At 45.4% G+C, this 19,326-nt stretch overlaps 1 long non-coding RNA gene across 1 annotated transcript; it reads left to right on the forward strand.

The window, feature by feature from the left end:
* The first annotated feature begins 471 nt into the window (after positions 1 to 471).
* Positions 472 to 19,027, forward strand: LOC122452297. Its single transcript, XR_006272646.1, has 3 exons — positions 472 to 679; positions 17,307 to 17,364; positions 18,764 to 19,027. It is a non-coding gene; the product is annotated as an uncharacterized LOC122452297 (long non-coding RNA).
* Positions 19,028 to 19,326: the final 299 nt, after the last annotated feature.

Genomic DNA, 19,326 nt, shown 5'->3' on the forward strand with positions numbered 1-19,326 from the left:
GTGCCACACCCCTGCCCCACCCCTGGCTCCCAGTCTTAATCATGATGCCCCACCCTGTTCCCGGGCAGGCCTGGCTGCCTTCTCTACCTGTCAGTCCTTCCAGAGAACAGTAACTTTGTCCTGAGGAGGAAAAGAGTGGCCTGGGAGGGACTGGTGCTTATGACTCCCAGTGCAGTCTGGGTGCCAAGCCCTTCCTCCTGACACCCAGGAAAAGGTCTGCAGAGATAGCAAAGGCCCCTTCTGTCTGCACCTCGCCCTCCCCAGCATGCACTCAGGGGTAAATAGGTCCTTCCTGAGCCTCAAGCAGAAATTTTCTAAGGGAGCCACCTCAGTCTCCACCTTCTGCCCCTGTTTGTGTGTGTGCATGCTGAGTCATGTCCGCCTCTTTGTGACTGCATGGACTGAAGCCTGTCAGGTTCTTCTCCATGTGGAATTTTCCAGACAAGAATACTGGAGTGGGTTGCCATTTTCTACTCCAGGGGATCTTCCCGACCCAAGGGTTGAACCCGCGTCTGTTACTTATCCTGTATTGGCAGGTGGATTCTTTACCACTGTGCCACTCCTGTTTGGTGACCTCCAACTAGGAGCAAATGGGTAGAATTCACGATCCAGAAGAAGAGCTCGAAAGAGAAGTATGGACTTGGGAACAGAAGGGCCTAATTGAATTACAGCTCTGTGGGTAAGTAATTTAACTTCTCCAAATGTAATTAAAACTTGCTAAACACAAAAAGAGAGAGAGGGACTTCTTTGGTGGTCCAGTGGCTAAGACTCCAATTTCCCAATCCCTGGGTTCAATCCCTCGTTAGGGAACTAGATCCCACATGCTGCAACTAAGAGCCAGTGCAGCCAAATAAATAAAATTTTTCTTAAAAAAGAGAGAGCGAGAACAAAATGTTCTTAAAGTGGTTAGCCCAGAATCTGGAATTGGGTTGTGCCAATAAATGTTAGTGAAGTTTTATGCCAAGTATGCCTTCCACCCTAATTTGCCTGGTTTTGTGGTTGTTATATTTCTGGGTTTTCTCCCTAATTCATTGCACATTTGCTGAATCCATCCATGTTGGCCACTATGTAAGCTTTGGAGACACAACGCTGAGTATAAGAAATCTTTGCCTCTGAGGACCTCATGCTCTAGTGGGGACTTCAAAGAAGCAAGCTGTCAACAATGGTATACTGTGGGAGTTGTCCAGCTCTGGATCTTAACTCAGGGTGCTGCCATCAGGAAACCAACAAGTCAGATGGCAGAGAAGCACTCAGCCTTTAATTGGGTAGTGCGTAAATAAAAACAAGAAACCAAATCATGTTGTGAACAAGAAGGACCAGGATGGGTAACAGGAAAATGAGACCTAGCATTTGGTCATTTTACAAAGTAGGAGGTGTATACCTAGGTGTTCTTGGGTATTCTTTCAAAGAGAGAAGCCCCATTATGGTTCCCAGGGGTTTTGCCTTAGGATTTTTCTAAAATGACAATAGAAATATTTTTATTGGCTTTATGAGTAGGTGGGTAGGTTGCCACCTATGTGAGTGCTCTGGGAGAAATGAGAGGGTGCCTCAGGGGAATGCCAAAATACCTCCTTGTGTCACTCTTCCTGGCAGTCCATCATCATAGGCAGTCCTATGTGTCTGATTCCCAGTTGAGGAGATGATAAAAGCTAGGAACTGGCTGGCCCCTCTTTCCATGTGGTGTGTTGTTCTCCAGGGCCTCTCTTCATAACCTCCTCTCCAGCAGGTCATCCTGGGCTTCCTGACAGCATTGCAGCTGAGTTCCAGAAGGCAGCATTTCCAGAAGTAGAGCCCTGATGTGCAAGCACTTATCTAGTTGTTTCATGTTTGCTAATATCTCACAAGGAAGTCACACAACCAAACCTAGAGTCAATGAGGGAGAGGACTTCAAAAGGGTATGACTCATGGGCAGTATGGTTTGGGGGGGAATGTGTCCAATATCTAACACAGTCTATAAACCAGAGTAGAGACTGTATTTTTTTTTAATGTTCACATTTACCAGCATAGTCTAGAGTATATTGGCAGACGCTCCATAAATACTTGTTGACTGACAAATGATGAATGTAGTTAACCGCCAGCAAAGCTCTGTAGGATGGGCCTTGCAGGGAGAGCTGAAGTTTGCTCCATGAAAAAAGTAGAAGCCTGAAATTCAGAAAGGTGACTGAACACCAAATACAAATGGGTGGATTTTAGTGAATTTAACTATATCCTTCCCTAGTGATTTCAAAATCAGAAAAATCGAAGCAAGAAATATCAGAAGAAACCAAAATATGTTCAGCTCAGCACTGTTTGGCCTCATGGAGGAGATAAAAGAAAAGAGGGCCTTTGAGGTCACTGGAGAAACAAGAAATAAATACAGGAAAACTCAAATATCACAGAGTCTAATAATGTTTGTTCTATTTTATTTCATTTATTTACTTTTGGCTGCACTGGATCTTTGTTGGTGTGCACAGGCTTTCTCTAGCTGTCGTGACCGTGGGCTCCTCCCTAGCTGCAGTGAGTGGGCTTCTCACTGCAGGGGCTTCTCCTGTTGTGGAGCACAGGCTTTAGTAGTTGTGGCTCATGAGCTTAGTTGCCCCATGGCATGTGGAATCTTCCGTGGGCCCTGCATTGGCAAGCATATTCTTAACCACTGGACCACCAGGAAATTCCCCTAATAACGTTTTTAGCATAGTTCATATCACATAATAGACACTCATGAAACGTTGCAGAAAGAACAGGGTATGGTCAGGAAATGAAAGATAGGTTAGTCTAGGGTTTAGCAAACTACAACCCACAGGCCAAATCCTGCCCTCTGCCAGTTTTTGTAAATAAAGTTTAATTTGAACAGAGCCATACCTATTGGTTATCTATGGCCATTTTTGTTCTATGACTGCAGAATTAAATTGCTTCAAAAAGACCAAAAGACTTGCAAAGCCTAAGATAGGTGTAGCTTGGGCCTTTGCAGAAAAAATTTGCCAACCCCAAAGCTCAGTAAATGCTCCCCAGATTCTGTAAAATTGGTACAACTTCCCTTGATGGAGGAGAAGGTAGGTTAGCGTTCTGTTAGATGGAAGATGAAGTACTTTGTGCTCAAAACTGTGAATAGCTACAGCCTGAGAGAAAACTGTTCCGGGAGGACCCCAGCTAGGGAGGATCTGTGTTGATTTGCAACACTGTCAGGCCCTGGGCCCCTGTTTAGACTAGCAGTCCTGGCATTCTCCCGATCTCGTAACCCTGTTTGTCCATCCTCCTCCACGCTTTTATCTTGAGATTGGACAAGGTATCCAGATACTGAAGTTGGATATCAGATACACTTTCCATTCAGATATATATCTCAGTCCTTAGGAGGAAGGGAAGCATCTAACTATATAGAGAAAGGGCATGATACCTTCAACCTCATTCTTTCAGCTCCATGGGTCTCAAAAGATCATCTTAGTCATCCCCTTGTGTCCAGACTGGATTAGTTTCAAGTCTTCTCCTAGATCTAATAAACACACACACATGCCTCACTGTACCCAACTCCCACATGCTTAAAAAGAGTACAGTCTCTCCCCAGGGCCAACTGATCCAAAGAGAGTAGGCGCAGTGCTAAAGGTCTGTGATATTTTAAGGACCAACACAAATATTTTAATTTTAACTTCTTTTAATACTAGAAGGAAAAAAGAATGTAATAATAGTGGATATATAGTAATGATATATATATATATATACACAGAGAGAGTAATGATATATATGCAATACTTTGCCCACCTGATGCGAAGAGCTGACTCATTGGAAAAGACCCTGATGCTGGGAAAGGTTGAAGGTAGGAGGAGAAGGGGGCAACAGAGAATGAGATGACTGGATGGCATTACTGACTCGATGGACATGAGTTTGAGCAAACTCTGGGTGATAGTGAAGGACAGGGAAGCCTGGCAGACTGCAATCCATGGGGTCACAAAGAGTCGGACACAACTAAGCGACTGAACAACAGCATATAGTGAGGAATCCAGCCTAGATTATATTCTTTATACAAATTATATATAAAATATAATTTAAAATATATTTTAATGGAGGAAGGGGGCCACAAAGGCAAAAGTGTCAAGGGCCAGCAAAAGCCATAATGCAGCCTTGTCTTCCTTAAGTAACAGCTTTTTCAAGGTCCATAAACCTGATGAAGAATGGCTTCTTCGCAAGAGCTGAACAGAATTCCTTCTGCGATCATGTTCTTCCTTGGCCCAGTCCTTTGGAGAACTAAACACAGCTGCCTTTGACCTTTGAGTCAGGATAAAAACAAAAAAACTCTCTGGAAGGAAGTGCAGGCTGGCAGCTAGGAAAGAAAGGTGCTGGTGTTATTTCAACTGGCCCCGGGGCCTGGTGAGGCCGGACTGCCCAGCAGTGTCCCTGCCACCAGTGTGTTGGCTCTGGGCAGAGCAGAACCCAGCGCAGGCCCTTCATGAATAAACATTGCTTCAGGCCCAAGTGTGCTGACCAAAGAAGCTGTGGTTCCGTCCCCTCTCCCTGGCCCTGCAGATTGCTCTGCGGGGGCCTCACTCCAGTTAAAAGCTCTTTGAGGAATCAGTACAGCCTGGGATTTGCTTTCCAGCTCTGATCACTGTTGCTCAAGGGGCTCCATTTCTCAGGAGCCAAGGATTAACCAGCTGCTATAATTCTCCTCCAAAATTCTCTACCTCCTCCCACCACTTCTCTTTCTTTCTGCTTCATAGCGTTTCTTCTTAGAAGGGTGGAAGACTAAAATTTGCTTTTCTTAAAATCAGGGTAGCTGGTGCTACTTAAAATGCAACTTAAAACTTACCTAGATGGGACTTCCAGTGGTCCAGGGGTTAAGGATTTGCCTGTTATTGCAGGGGACTCGGGTTCCTGGAGTCCCGGAGGGGGGAACAAAGAGCCCATCTGCAGTGGAGCAACTAAGCTTATGGCCACAACTACTGAGCCTGTCCGCGCCTCAACTAGAGAGCCGGTGCAGAGCAATGAAAGATACAGTGAAGATCCTGAGTGCTAAAACTGACCCAAGGCAGCCAAATAAATAAATAAACAAAGATTTTTTAAAACGTACCTAGATGATCTTTGTTGTGGGCTGAATTGTGTTCCCCCTGCCCCCAAAGAAAAGATATATTGAAATCCTAGTTCTCAGTGAAAGTTAGTCTCTCAGTCCTGTCCGACTCTTTGAGACCCCATGGACTGTAGCTCGCCAGGCTCCTCTGCCCATGGGATTCTCCAGGCAAGAATCCTGGAGTGGGGTGCCATCCTCCTCCAGGGGATCTTCCCGACCCAGGGATTGAACCCGGGTCTCCTGCACTGCAGGCAGTTTCTTTACCGTCTGAGCCACCAGGGGCGCCCTCAGTACCTCAGAAAGAGAGCTTATTGGGAAACAGTCTGTGCAGATGAACTCAATTAAGATAGGGTCGTACTGGAGGAGGCTGGACCCCTAATCCACTATGGCTGGTTTCCTTACAAAAGAACACCATGTGAAGAGGCAGAGACACGCAGAGTGAAGACAGCCGTGGGAAAACCAGCAGAGAGAGGAGACAAGCTGTCAAAAGCCAAGGACAGCCTGGGGCCACCAGAGACTGGAAGAAGGCGCAGAAAGATCATCTCCTAGAGGCTTTGGAGGGAGCATGACCCTGCCAGCATCTTATTTCAGACATCGCCTCCAGAACTGTGAGCGAACACATTCCTGTTGCCGTAAGCCACTGGCTTGTGGTTTTTCATTCCAGCAGCCCTAGGAAACGAATAAAGTGTTCAAAGCAAACAATCCACACAGCTGGAGCATCAAGAACCTACTGACAGACACAATAATCACTCCAAGCCCTTGTTTAGTGTAAAAATTTTACTTCTTGAAGTTCTTTCCTCTCCGTTGTCTCATTTTAGCCTTTGTGACACAGGGCAGGTTTTATTATCCTCATTTTATAGATGCAAAACATGAAGGTCAGGATGTAAAATCACTTACGCAGAGTCAGGCGTACATGTCTCTCAGAAGAAAACAATGAGTAACAGAAATGCAAACTCAGCTCCGCCCTGGCAAGGTATATACATGAGCAGTCACTGCTGAGTAACCCAAGTCTTTCCTTTTAAGAGTGTTAAAAATCACCCGCCATCTGCTATCAACATCACTTCATAGAAGAAAAGGCATTTTAACAGTAAAACAAGGCAAAACCAGAATACCAGAATAAAGGGGATGTCTTTTAAGTTAAATAACTTTCATTTATTTTTTAAACTCACTACTTTTGGATGGCATCACCAACTCAATGGACATGAGTTTGAGCAAACTCTGGAAGATGGTAAAGGACAGGGAAGCCTGGCATGCTGCAGTCCACGGGGTTGCAAAGAGTCAGACACGACTTAGCGACTGAACAACTTTGTCCTTGTTTTTTCTTTTTTTTTTTTTTGCTTTTCAGAAGACTGGCAGATCCCAGGATCAGTATTTGGGAACAACTTCTGAAATCGCTCTGGCCTCATTTATCAATACCTTATCAGAGCGTATTGTATTTCTCCTTGAATCCCTCCACCTCTGAACATTTAATGATTCTCTGACTCCAGCCCAGATTCTCTTTCTACTAATAGCTGGAAATGGAAACCCCTGGACTGGCAGTGACGGCTAGAATGCCCTGGTCAGAGGAGCCGGATGCATGAGTGTCTAGGATCCATCCGAAGACCACACCATTCCCTGCCATACCCCAAGAGAGAGAGTGACCAGGAGTTGTTTCAATGGCATCACGTCGGTCGTAGAAAGAACTGACTTCCTCTTAGAAAGTGACTCCTTTGTATTTGAGGCCAAACAGCTTGGGATCTGACGTGCAAACTGCAGCCTGCTTTTCCGCAGCACCTCCTGCCGTCAGGCTGGTTCTGGCTGGCTGAGCGTTCACCCTGTGCAGCAGAACGGCCTGGGGCCCTTCTGGGTTGTCAGGGCTCCTGCGGCTCTAGGCCAGAGTTGGGAAAAGCAGCCTGGAGAATCCAGTGCTTCTAACACAGGCTGCCACCGGCGAAAGCCTGAAGCTTGAATGTGCCCCCCCCCGCCACTACAGTCAATGATTTTCTTATCATTAATGATGATGATAACAGTCTTCTGCATATTGTTTTTAAAGAATTTTTAAAATCTGATATCTTTTTAGCATAACATCAGTGTTCAGGGAAATCTCTATGAAAAAGATAGGACTGAAAGGGTACTCTGAACAGGTGAGATGCTTGAACAGGGACTAAGGATGGGAAGGATGGGGTGGAGCGTACCTAGAGAACAGTCTGGAGGGTGAGGTAAGAAGAGTCTGGAGGAGCAGTGAGGTAAGAGCTGAGAAGAGCCCTGCCTGAAGGGGGCGCTGAATTCGCAGAAGGAGAGAGATGGGATGAGCTAGGGCTGGGCTGGGCTTCCCAGGTGGTACAACAGTAAAGGGCTTCCCTGAAAGTCCATCCTAAAGGAAATCAGTCCTGAATATTCATCCGAAGGACTGATGCTGGAGCTGAAACGCCAATCCTTTGGCCACCTGATACAAAGAACTGACTCACTGGAAAAGACCCTGATGCTGGGAAAGATTGAAGGCGAGAGGAGAAAAGGATGACAGAGGATGAGATAGTTGGATGGCATCACCAACTCAATGGCCATGAGTTTGAGCAAACTCCGGGAGATGGTGATGGGCAGGAAAGTCTGGCGTGCTTCAGTCCATGGGGTCACAGAGAGTCGGACATGACTGAGTGACTGAACTGAACTGAACTGGTAGTTCAGACAGTAAAGAATCTGCCTGCAATGCAGGAGACCTGGTTTCAATCCCTGAGTTGGAAAGATCCCCTGGAGGAGGAGCTTGGCAACCCACTCCAGTATTCTTGCCTGGCAGATTCCACGGACAGAGCAGTCTGGTGGGCTTCAGTCCATGTGGTCACAAAGAATTGAACATGACTGAGCGATACACACTTTCAGTTTCAGGAATGGGCCAGGTGTATGGAGATCTCACAGGCTTTTTTTGTTTGTTTTGGCTGCATCAGATATTTCTTACATCATGCGTATTCTTTATTACAGCCCACAGATTCTCCAGTTGTGGCCCATGGGCTCAATAGTTGTAGCACATGGGATCTTAGTTCCCTGACCAGGGACTGAACGTGTGTCCTCTGCATTGCAAGGCGGATTCTTAACCACTGGACCACCAGGAAGTCCCTTGCACAGCCTTCTGAGGCAGACAGACTTGGTCAAGCCCTAGTCCAACCACTTACTAGTGTTATTATTCCCCTTCATCCTCCAGCCTCACTGGGAGGAAAAGCTCTCCAAGTCTAGAAGAGTTAAGTGGTCTCGAGGGGTGGAGAAAGGGCAGGAACAGAATGAGTCTGACAGGAATTCTGTCAAAAAGTTGTTCAGGGAAACATCAAATAACCTCCACCCTCTCAGTCTCTTCAACTGGTTGCTTTGGGGCCTCCTCTTCCTTGAAAGTGAAGTTCTAGGGAGATAAACATCCATGGAAACCAACAGGTCTTGAGGCAAACGTGACCCCACCAGCTGAAAAACAGTCCTTCCCACCCTGCTCTCAGGCGGGGTCCGTAATAAGGATTGAGGAAGTGACCTTTTCTCAGGAAGTGGGTGGACGAATGACCTAGAATTCAACCCTTCCCATCTGGAAGAAAGTTATCGTCTAAAGGAGCAAAGTTGTCAAATGTACTCCTCTCAGTGCAGAAGCAAAAGGGAGTGGGAGGAACAAATTACTGTCTGGCAGTAGGTTTTAGAATACATTAACAGAAGAGAAACATTTTCTACAAATGGGCACCTGTTTCCTCTGAGGTGAGAACTGGCAGCTTCAAAGAGGCGGCTGAAAATTTTCTCTAGAAAATGTAGCCTCTACTTTTATAACTGTCCCAGTTGGACACTGAGAAGGATTCTTTCATGTGATATTGATATGTTATTTATTGATCATGCTTTGGTTTTCCATCACCTTCTATTGAAACTGTTGGGATTCAGACTCAGTAGTGTGTGAATACCCTGGACCAAACTGAGAGTGGGGAGGCTGGTGAGGCAGCTGACCTAAGGACTGGAGGAAGACTGGGAGCAAACGGCTAACTCAATTGTGTTTGACTTTCTATGACTTTATTTGAATTTGCAGTTTTATTATGAAAGGAATATATGTACCCAGTCAACTTGGTGTCTTTATTATAAAAGTAATTTAAATATCCAGTATATACACTTCACAATGAATATAAGAACCTGGTGTGGAGGCATTCTGGCATTCTCCCAAGATCTGTGGTGATCAGCTCTTTACATATTCTTATGAAAAAACATTTATGCATAGGTAACTAGGAGAGTGTATCATTTCTTTAAAAAACTCGCACAGAGCTTCCCTGATGGCTCAGTGGTAAAGAATCCGCCTGCCAATGCAGGAGACACAGGTTCCATCCCTGATCCAGAAAGCTCCCACATGCCGAGGAACAGCTAAGCCTGTGCACCACAATTCTTGAGACTGTGTTCTAGAGCCCGGGGGCTACAGCTACCAAAGCTCACATGCCCTAGAGCCTGTGCTCTGCAACAACAGAAGCCTCCACAATGAGAATCCCGAGCACCTCAGGTAGAGAGTAGCCCAGGCAGCAATGAAGACCCAGCACAGTCCAAAATAAATAAGTAAATATTATTAAAACAGAAACAAAGATCTCACACAAAAACAAAAATCTCATACAAATGGAGTCATGCTATGCATATTGTTATACATCTTGCGTTTCTCACCTAAAGATCTTCCTTGGAGATCATTCTTTTCATTGGTATGGTTGTATGTCCCAGTTTGCCTGGAACAGTCCATTCTGTATAATTATCAACAGATTCCCACTCTCAAAGCATCCTGGTTTGGATAAATCTCTCTACTTACCAGGTCAAATAGATTTCCTGCCTTGCTTTTAGTAAGTTTCATAGAATGTCACACCATGGACACCTCAAATACTAATATAACTAATCACCCACCTATCAGTTCAGTTCAGTCGCTCAGTCATATCTGACTCTGCGACCTCATGGACTGCAGCATGCCAGGCTTCCCTGTTCATCACCAACTCCCAGAGCTTGCTCAAACTCATGTCCATCCAGTCGGTGATACCATCTAACCATCTCATCCTCTGTCATCCCCTTCTCCTCCGGCCTTCAATCTTTCCCAGCATCAGGGTCTTGTGCAACAAGACAGTTCTTCTCATCAGGTTGCCCAAAGTATTGGAGTTTCAGCTTCAGCATCAGCCCTTCCAATGAATATTCAGGACTGATTTCCTTTAGGATGGACTGGTCTGATCTCCTTGCAGTCCAAGGGACTGTCAAGAGTCTTCTCCAACACCACAGTTCAAGAGCATCCGCCTATCTATGGACACAGGATATTTCGCATTTTACCTATTAGAAACCGTTCAGCTTCCTTGTACATTCATCTTTGAACTCCTGTAAAGGTACGTGTGCAGGATAAATTCCTGGCAGTGAGACTTGCTGGGTCAAATTGTGCCTTTTACATTTTGTTCTGTGAAAATAATATTTAAATTTACTTTTTAATAGAGGCATAATAGTCTGTGGTATGAATTTGCCACCAGTAATTTATCCATCTTTTACATTTTGAAAACAAGAGCAAAATTCCTCTCCTAAAAGGAGAAACTGCAGGCAGAGGGACTAGCCCAGAGCAGTCCTTCGGGTATCTCTCTTGGTCTCCTGGCCCAGACACCCCACACCTCTGGACGCTCGTTGGACGAGATCGCTGCCCCCTCTCACGATTACAGCAGATTCTTCTCCGACTCCTCTCTCCCGTAGGTGCCCAGCCCTCTTCTTCCAGGATGCGCTGCCTGACTGCCCCCTTACCGACCCCCCAAGACTGGGCTGGGGCCTCTTGTGTGTAGTCTCGCAGAGTTCGGTACTTCTGTCCCTGCACTCATCACATTGAACTTTAATCCCTTTTTAACTTCCATTCTGAGTTAAGCTCTGGATTCGTTTCCTGTTGCTGCTGTCACAAATCACCACAAACAGTGACTGACAACAATACAGATTTACTATCTGATAGTTGTAAAGGTCAGAAGTCTAAAATGGGTTTCACTGGGCTGAAACCAAGGCGGTGGCAGGACTGGGTTCCTTCTGGAGGCTCCAGGGAGAATCTGGTTTCTTGCCTTTTCCAGTGTCTAGATGCTTAGCACACGGCTTCTTCATCTTCAAAGCCAGCACTGGAATTCCCTGACAGCCCAGAGGTTAGGACTATGAGCTTCCGGTGCCAGTGGCCTGGGTTCAATTCTTGGTCAGGGAATTAAGATTCCCATAAGCCATGTGGCAAGGCCAAAAAAAAAAAAAAAAAAATTTAAAAGCCAGCAATGGCTGATTGTCTTTCCTATGTCACATCACTCAGATACCAACTCTCCTGCCCCTTCCACATTTAAGGATCTTGTGATTGCACAGATCCCACCTAAATATGGCAGGATACCCTCCCTACTTGGGAATCCCCTGGTGGTCCAGTGGTTAGGACCTGGTGATTTCATTGCTGCGACCTGAGTTTGATCCCTGGCCGGGGAACTAAGATCCCACAACCCAAGTGGCACAGCCAAAAAAAAGTCAACTGGTGAGCAATCTTACCTTCCGTTTGCAACCTTAATCCCCTTTGCTGGGTAGCATAGTGTGCACAGCACCCAGGGATTAGGACACGGACATCTTCGGGTGCTCTATTTTGCCTACCACAGGCTCCAAGCTCTGCAAGGGCAGAAAGTAGATCACAGTCTCTGTTGTACGCCCAGTACGTGGAACTTGGTAAGTATTCGTTAACTATTTATCAATCCACTGCTCCTTACCCTGCAAGATTCTTGCAGGTCAGATATAAAGGGGTACTTCAAGGGTTCCGCCAGAAGGCATATTGTTGTCCACTCATCAAAGTGAGCAAGAAAACCTCATGGTGGAGACTAGAGACTCCTTTTCCAACACAACTCTTTTTATCCTCAGGGAGTTGAAGACCAAGTCCGTCACATATGTGGTTCAGAGAAGGGACCATTTCATCTGTCTGTGTGTTCCCCAACCCAGAGCCTGGCACGCTTTAGAACTCAATGCATGTTTGTGGAGGGGTCGGGATGGGTGGAAGTCCAACTGGGGCGGAAAAACTGACAGCAAGGATTCCACTAGGGCATTGATTGGTCAGAGCGGGAGGGTTAGAGGCCAGCTGGGGTGAGTGTGTGAGCACAGGTTTCCAAAGCAGACAGTGCTGTATCAGTCAGGCCCCAAGAGCCAGCGTGGAGAAGCAGGTCAGGCAGGACGTCGGACAGGCAGTCGGCAGGCAACATGGACGGCAGGGGAGGGGACAGGGGCAGGGCTGGGTTCAGGAAGCTGGGAGGGGGTGGAGGTTAGAACCGAGGGGCGCATCAGGAACCTGCGGGAGATTAGGAAAGAACTTAACCACACCAGCTTCCTGCTCCGTGCCCCAGTTTTGCGTTGTTTCTGTGATAAGAGTCAGTCCGGCCTGGCCGGAGGGCCCTGGTCAGCGGATGGTGCCCAAGGCCTGGGAGCAGGAAGAGCAGCAGTGAGGGACTCGTAACCAGACATGGGCAGGAGACAACAAGAAGCTGTCACAGCGGGTACAAAACTGTATATGACAGTCACCGCCCTTGGGAAATTAGAGTCTAGGGCAACAGTCAGGCACTGCCTTTTATACAAGGTGGGAGATGAGAATGAAGGGTGATTAAGCCGAAAGCTTTTTAAAAAAATCCTCTCTAACCTTCCCAGTATGTACGGTAGATGTTATTCCCTCCATTTTATAGATGAGAATTGTGAGGCTCAGAGAAGGTAGGCAATTTGCCCAAGATCACACAGCTAATCAATGAAAGAGCCAGGACACAAACTCAGTCTCCTGTGAATTTGTATCCTTCTCTTACTCTTTAGAGTCCACACTTCTAAAGTCTATTCCATAAAAGCAGAGGCTGTTTTTCTCTATTGCCAAGCATGTGCTTAGCAGCTCAGCCGTGTCCGACTCTTTGCGACGCCATGGACTGTAGGCTGCCAGGATCCTCTGTCCATGGGGATTCTCCAGGCAAGAATACTGGAGTGGGTTGCCGATAATGCCAGGCATATAGTAGGCATTCAGTAAATGCTTATTAAATGAATGACACTTCTGAAGTAAATTTAATTCTCATGCTCCTTTACCCTACACACATTTCTGTTATAGCTCTGAGTTAGTACTAAGGCCTTGGTAGAATAAACACATTTCACTCATTCCAAACAGTACTTGAAATAGAATAGTTAAGTGGTTCTGAGCTTGCTTTCCTGTCAAGCTGTGAGCTCCTGGGAGACAGGAACTATATCCTACCAACTTTTTCACCCAGCACACAGTAGGTGTTCAGTAACTATGAGTATGACCGAGTGAAGGTTAACTTGGCAGTGTTGCAATCAATGGACTGGAGAGGGGACAAAGAGGGCTGAAATGTGGGGCCCTCTTTTTCCTCCCAGTATTAGCACAGTGCCTGGCACCCTAAAAGTACTCAGGAACATTAGTTGAACAAATGAGCAAATAAGTGAATCCGGCATTTACTCTAGTTCAGTTGTAACAGTAGAATCCTATCTACTCCGGGTAGTTCTAGAGCCAGCAGAGATATTATATTACATTCTAGGGACCTCTCAGTCCAAAGAATTTCACACTATGTCTACAGAATACCCCTGTCTCCAAAGAAACTGTAGTTCGGTTCCAAGTAGTTGTACCACAATCATAAACACAACCACAGAGGAATGGAAACAAACCACCAGAACACGGTGAGTTGGAGGCCCAGCTCCTCTCATCCAGCGGAGAGTATTTCTAAACAAAGGGGGGTTATACCTGCTCCGGTTCCTGCCAGAAAAATAGAAAGCAAACCCAAGAAAATCGGACTGGCACCAAGTGAGAATGCAATGGGGCCAAATAGGAGGAAGTTTCCTGGAGGAGATTAATGTAAGATTCCAGGGATTAATGTAAGAGGTAGGAGGTTGACCTAGTTACACTGTCTTCAAGGAATATGACTGCAAGGTCTAATGGGTTGTCCAATTCAGGCCTATTATATAATTGTAATCAGAGATAATCACAACTGACTTCCATTGAGTGATTATTGAATACCAGGCGCTGTGCTAAGTACTCTTTATCATTAGTTCACGGCAGCCCTGAACCTGCTAAAACTGGGCCAGGAGGTAATCGAGTCACGAGAGGCATCCAGGTAGGTGAGAGAAAAGATGCAGTCCACACAGTACCACAGTCGAGGACAGAAAGTTCAGAGGTCAGCAAAGAGACCCAGCACAGGTGTCTGCCTGACCTCCAGCCATTTAAGCTGATGATTCCCAAACACAGGCCAGAGTCATCTGGGGAAATTTCCAAAAGATGGCTTTCTGGGTCCTGCCCAGACTGCCTGAATCAAAATTTCTTAAAGCAGGGCCCAGAAATCTGTATTTTAATCTATATTTTTAAAATCTCTATTTTAAAAAAAAACCCCAACAGTCCCGTGGCTAAGACTCTGCACTGCCAATACAGGAGGCCCAGGTTCAATCCCTGGTCAGGGAACTAGATCCCACACGTGACAACTAAGAGTTCACATGTCACAACTAAAGACCCTGCAAGCTGCAACTAAGATCTGGGCAAACCAAAAAAAAAAAAAAATTTTTTTTAAATCACCCTGAATTCACACTCATTCATGTGTATGCATTCAACATGCATGGACTCTTAAAGAAAAACGCAAATACTAAAATAACTCAGGACCCTGCGATGGACATGAGTTTGAGTAAGCTCCAGGTGATGGACAGGAAAGCCTGGTGTGCTGTAGTCCATGGGGTTGCAAAGAGCTGGACATGACTGAGCAAATGAACTGAATTGAACTGCATTGGCTTGTTCCCAAACTGCTTCCATATAATCCTAGATCTGTTCTCAGTCTCATCTGACTCTTTGTGACCCCATGGACTATAACCTGCCAGTCTCCTCTGTCCATGGGGTTTCCCAGGCAAGACTATTGGCGTGGGTTGCTATTTACTACTCCAGGGGATCTTCCTGACCCAGGGATCGAACCTGCATCTTTTGTGTCTCCTGCGTTGGCAGGTGGATTCTTCGCCACTGAGCCACCTGGGAAGCCCCAGTCTTAAATCTACCTGGTTACAAATTCTTGGCTCTGAAATCCTAGCATTCTGGGACCGATGGAGCTGGTGTTTCTCTGGATGACATTCAGTCTTTGAATCTGAATCTGTTCCCAGATCCCTCAGGTTAGCTTGACTTCTTTGAGATTTTGTGCCATCTGATGCTGGGAAAGACTTAAGGCAAAAGGAGGAGGGAGTGGCAGAGGATGAGATGGTTAGATAGCATCACCGACTCAATGGACATGAGTCTGGGCAAACTCCGGGAGAGAGTGAAGGACAGGGAAGCCTGGTTTGCTGCAGTCCAGACAGTCACAAAGAGCTGGGCACAACACAGTGACCGAACAACAACAGAAATCTCAGGTGGTTCTCTCCTCCCACCCCAGCTGTCTGCATCCAGCCAAAGCAGTGCAGAGTCCCACAAGAGAGGATGGTGGTGAGGATACTTGGGACTCACCAGGGTACCATCAATGAGAGCATCATACAGTAAGATGAGGGCACTACATGACCAGGCCCAACCAAAGGCTTGATATCTGCTTCCTATCTGGAGAGGAATCCCATAGCAGTCCTGAGCCCACAGATGAGGAGGTACAAGTGAGGAGACAGAGAGGTCTGAGCTTGCAGGGCAAGCTAGGATCACCTCAACAAGCTTCTCAGGTTCTGGATCCTTCTCCTGCATCAGTAGCCATCTCCACCAATCTGCGTCTGTGTCTTCACCACAGGCAAACACCCCTGCTCAGTCTTGGCAACCGTCCACAACCCACAGACAAAAATAGCCCAGCTGGCCTCTGCAAGCACTTTGCTTTCGCTGATGAGAAACAAACGCCCATTTGGTTTACTTTCCCTTCAAAAGTCCAGGAAGCCTTTTGACAGAAGATATTGGGAAGGCTTAGTGAAGGCCAAGGGTTTAAGTTTTAAAACCTAAACCATTTGACAGGCCCTGTGAAGGTGATGAAAGCCAAGAAACTTATGGTCAATTTGAAACTCTTGCACTTTCTCATTCATTACATGTGGTAAGACATTCATCACGGTTGCTTAGATGCAGAAAAAAAAAATCTAACTACGGTGAGGCAGGTTTGTGCCCCACAGAAGAAAGAACTTTCTAGTAAAGCCTTCCATGAGATGAAGAGTTGGCCCTGGGAAGCATGAAATCATTTCCACGGGATGTGACTCTGACTCATTATTTGTCAGCCATGTCACAGATATGAGGTTGGAGCCAGATGACCTTTGAGATAACTTTCAATCCCTAATTCCATGACTCTGTGATTATTATCACTATAACCTTTAAAGGCTTGTGGTAAAGGATAGTGGCTTGTAATAGAGCACAGAGAACATGTGAGCTCAGAAAAGGCATAGTTGAGAACCAGAACTAGTCATGTTCTAAGGGATATTCCTGCAAAACTCTGAGGCTGTAATAATTGACTGGAATATAATCCTAAGAATATTCCTGGATATTTCAGTCACTGAGAATCCAGACGGCTTCATCTCTGAGCTTTTCTGATAGCTCAGTTGGTAAAGAATCCGTCTGCAGTGCAGGAGACCCCGGTTCAATTCCTGGTTGGAAAGATCCCCAGGAGAAGGGAATGGCTACTCACTCCAGTGTTCTTGGGTTTCCCTGGTGGTTCAGCTGGTAAAAAAATCTGCCTGCAGTGCGGGAGACCTGGGTTCGATCCCTGGGTTGGTAAGATCCGCTGGAGAAGGGAAAGGCTACCCACTCCAGTATTTTGGCCTGGAGAATTCCATGGACTGTATAGTACATGGGGTCGCAAAGAGTTGGACATGACTGAGCAACTTTCACTTTTCACTTTCATCTCTGAGCAGTGTCTACTAATCATCTCTCTGTTTTTAAAATAGTCCAAATCAGTCTTACACACACTCTTCTCTCTGAAACATTCTCACCAATCTGCACATCTTGTTCCCTCCTCTCCTTCAAGTATTCACTTAGCTGTTACGTTTGTAGTGAAGCCTTCCTAGACCATTCTATTTATCCAGCCTGCCTGTTAGTTGTAGTGTTTGGACTATTTATATTTAGTGTAATTATTGACAGAACTGGCTTCTAAGTCAACTCCCTTGCTATTTATGTTCAATTTACCCCCATTTGTTCTCTGTTCCTTTTTTTTAAAAGAAAAAACTCTCTTCCTGCTTTTCTTTGTATAGAGCAAAAAACCAAACATTTTTTAAAATGTTCTATTGACATTTTCTATTGACAGTTTAGCTATTTCTCATGAGATTTTTGTTTATTTTAGTGGTTGCCCTGGAAATTACAATATGCATGCTTAACTTTTCACAGGTATCTCTTGAAATCAAGATATTGTATATTATAAATATTATATCACTTCATGTATAAGGTAAGAAACATACGGTAATATACTTATATTTTACCCCTTCTGGCTTTTGTGCTATTGTAATACGCTTAATTATTTCTACACATTTTTATAAGCCCCATAAATTGTTTATTTGTAGTTAAAAGTCATTTGTGTAAGTTCATGAATTTCTATTTTATTCAATGACTTATCATCTATTACTATTATTATTTTTTATCTTCCAATTGTCCATTCATATGACCAGTAGCAATTTCTTCAAGTTATCTCCTGTGTCCATATGGTATGACTCCATCGTTCTCTGAGTATTTTGTTACTTTTAGTAATAGGATCTAGGATCATCTTATACTCCTTGCCTTGGCCCCTAAATTAGCCATTTCTCTGAGGAGGCTTGATTCCTTTTAGCAGAAGGTGATATACACAAGTCAGGATCTGGGTATTCAGTGTGCTCATTGCTATTGGAGTGTCATTTATTGCTTCTAAGGCCCCTGTCCTTGCAATAGACAGAGTTAGGAAAACATAAACATATATACACATGCACATCTGTATATCTATTTCCATGTTTGCCTATTAGAAGCCATGAGTTCTCACCAATAGTTTCAATTTCAATTCAATATCACAGGGTTTATCTTAGCCTTCCCCTTTTCAATATTTGGAATTCCTTTCACTAACAATGAGTCGCTTTCATTATCCTTAAAATACTACATATTCGCTCAATTCCCTTGTATGTAACCAATACCCTGGGTACTCTGGGGCCAGTCCTTGGTCCTGCAGTCACTGATTCCCATCATGGGATGCTTCCCCTCTAATCCCTGCTGACCATATTTGAGCAAAAACCCAGGCCCTGACGAAGGGCTCAGTAGGCCTGACATAGAAGCAGAGGAAATGGCTAGATTAATCCAAGGCTGATGATCAATAAAGAAGAAGTGACAGGAAAATCAGGAAGCCTGGATGCTTCGAATGCCAGAGGCTAGGCCATGAATTTCAGGCAGGATATAGAAGAAAGATATGCTAGGATGTCTGCTGAAGTGGAAGAAAATGGAGGGGTGGAAACACCAGAGACCCCAATAAAGTCAGAGAATATATATGAGGGAGATCATTCTCGGGGACCCTGTCATTTCCAGCTAGCCAGCCAAATGTCTGATCATATCTATACGTAAACTGGGCTACAGTGAGACCTGACTCCATTAGAACTCTTATTGTCAAGCGGGTCACATCCGGGAGACTTGCCGTTAAGCAGACATTTTTCCAAACAGGGATTACAGGTGCTTCCCCTCCAGTGAATTAAGTCCCCAAGAGCAGAAGTGAAGGAAGCACATGCATGCTCACACACAGACTGAGTATAATACTGGCCCCCAATCAAAAACCATCAGGAAGTCAGACTTCAAGGCAAGCCCTTGTCCTAAAATGACTCTTTCATGATCAGATTCCACAGGTTCTCCGGGAGAAAATGCCCACATGGAGTTTCTGCAGGTTCCAGAGCCCAGAAGCCACAGGGTCCCCAGGGACAAATCCAGGACAAGCCACAAGCATGCCAAAACGGTGTGACACACAGCGGTGTGTATACTGTCAGCACTGCTTTCTCAATTCCTCCCACTCTCTCCTTCCACCGCTGTGTCCACAAATCCATTCTCTAGGTCTGCACTGGCGCAAGAGGGAGGGGATATATACGTAGTTCTGACTGATCCATGTCAGTGCTGTTGTTCAGCAGAAGACACTACAAAGCAATTATCCTCCAATTAAAAAAAATATATATATATATTTTTTAATAAAATAAAAAAAATACAGACCAAAAAAAAAAAAACCAAAAACTGTCTAACAGAACAGTGGGTACATCTGCTACATGGGAGCAGGTAAAGGCTAAGGCAGAGTCACATCTCCATTCAGACCCTGGCACTTGGTACCACTTGGTACCACTTGGCAATGTCCCTTTCCTCCTTCATTCCCCATGGTGGCTATTCAAGACCTCTCTTAGAAGGCAGCCTTGGG

Source organism: Cervus canadensis, chromosome 13 (genome assembly GCF_019320065.1).
Source record: "Cervus canadensis isolate Bull #8, Minnesota chromosome 13, ASM1932006v1, whole genome shotgun sequence".
Classification (NCBI taxonomy): Eukaryota; Metazoa; Chordata; class Mammalia; order Artiodactyla; family Cervidae; genus Cervus; species Cervus canadensis.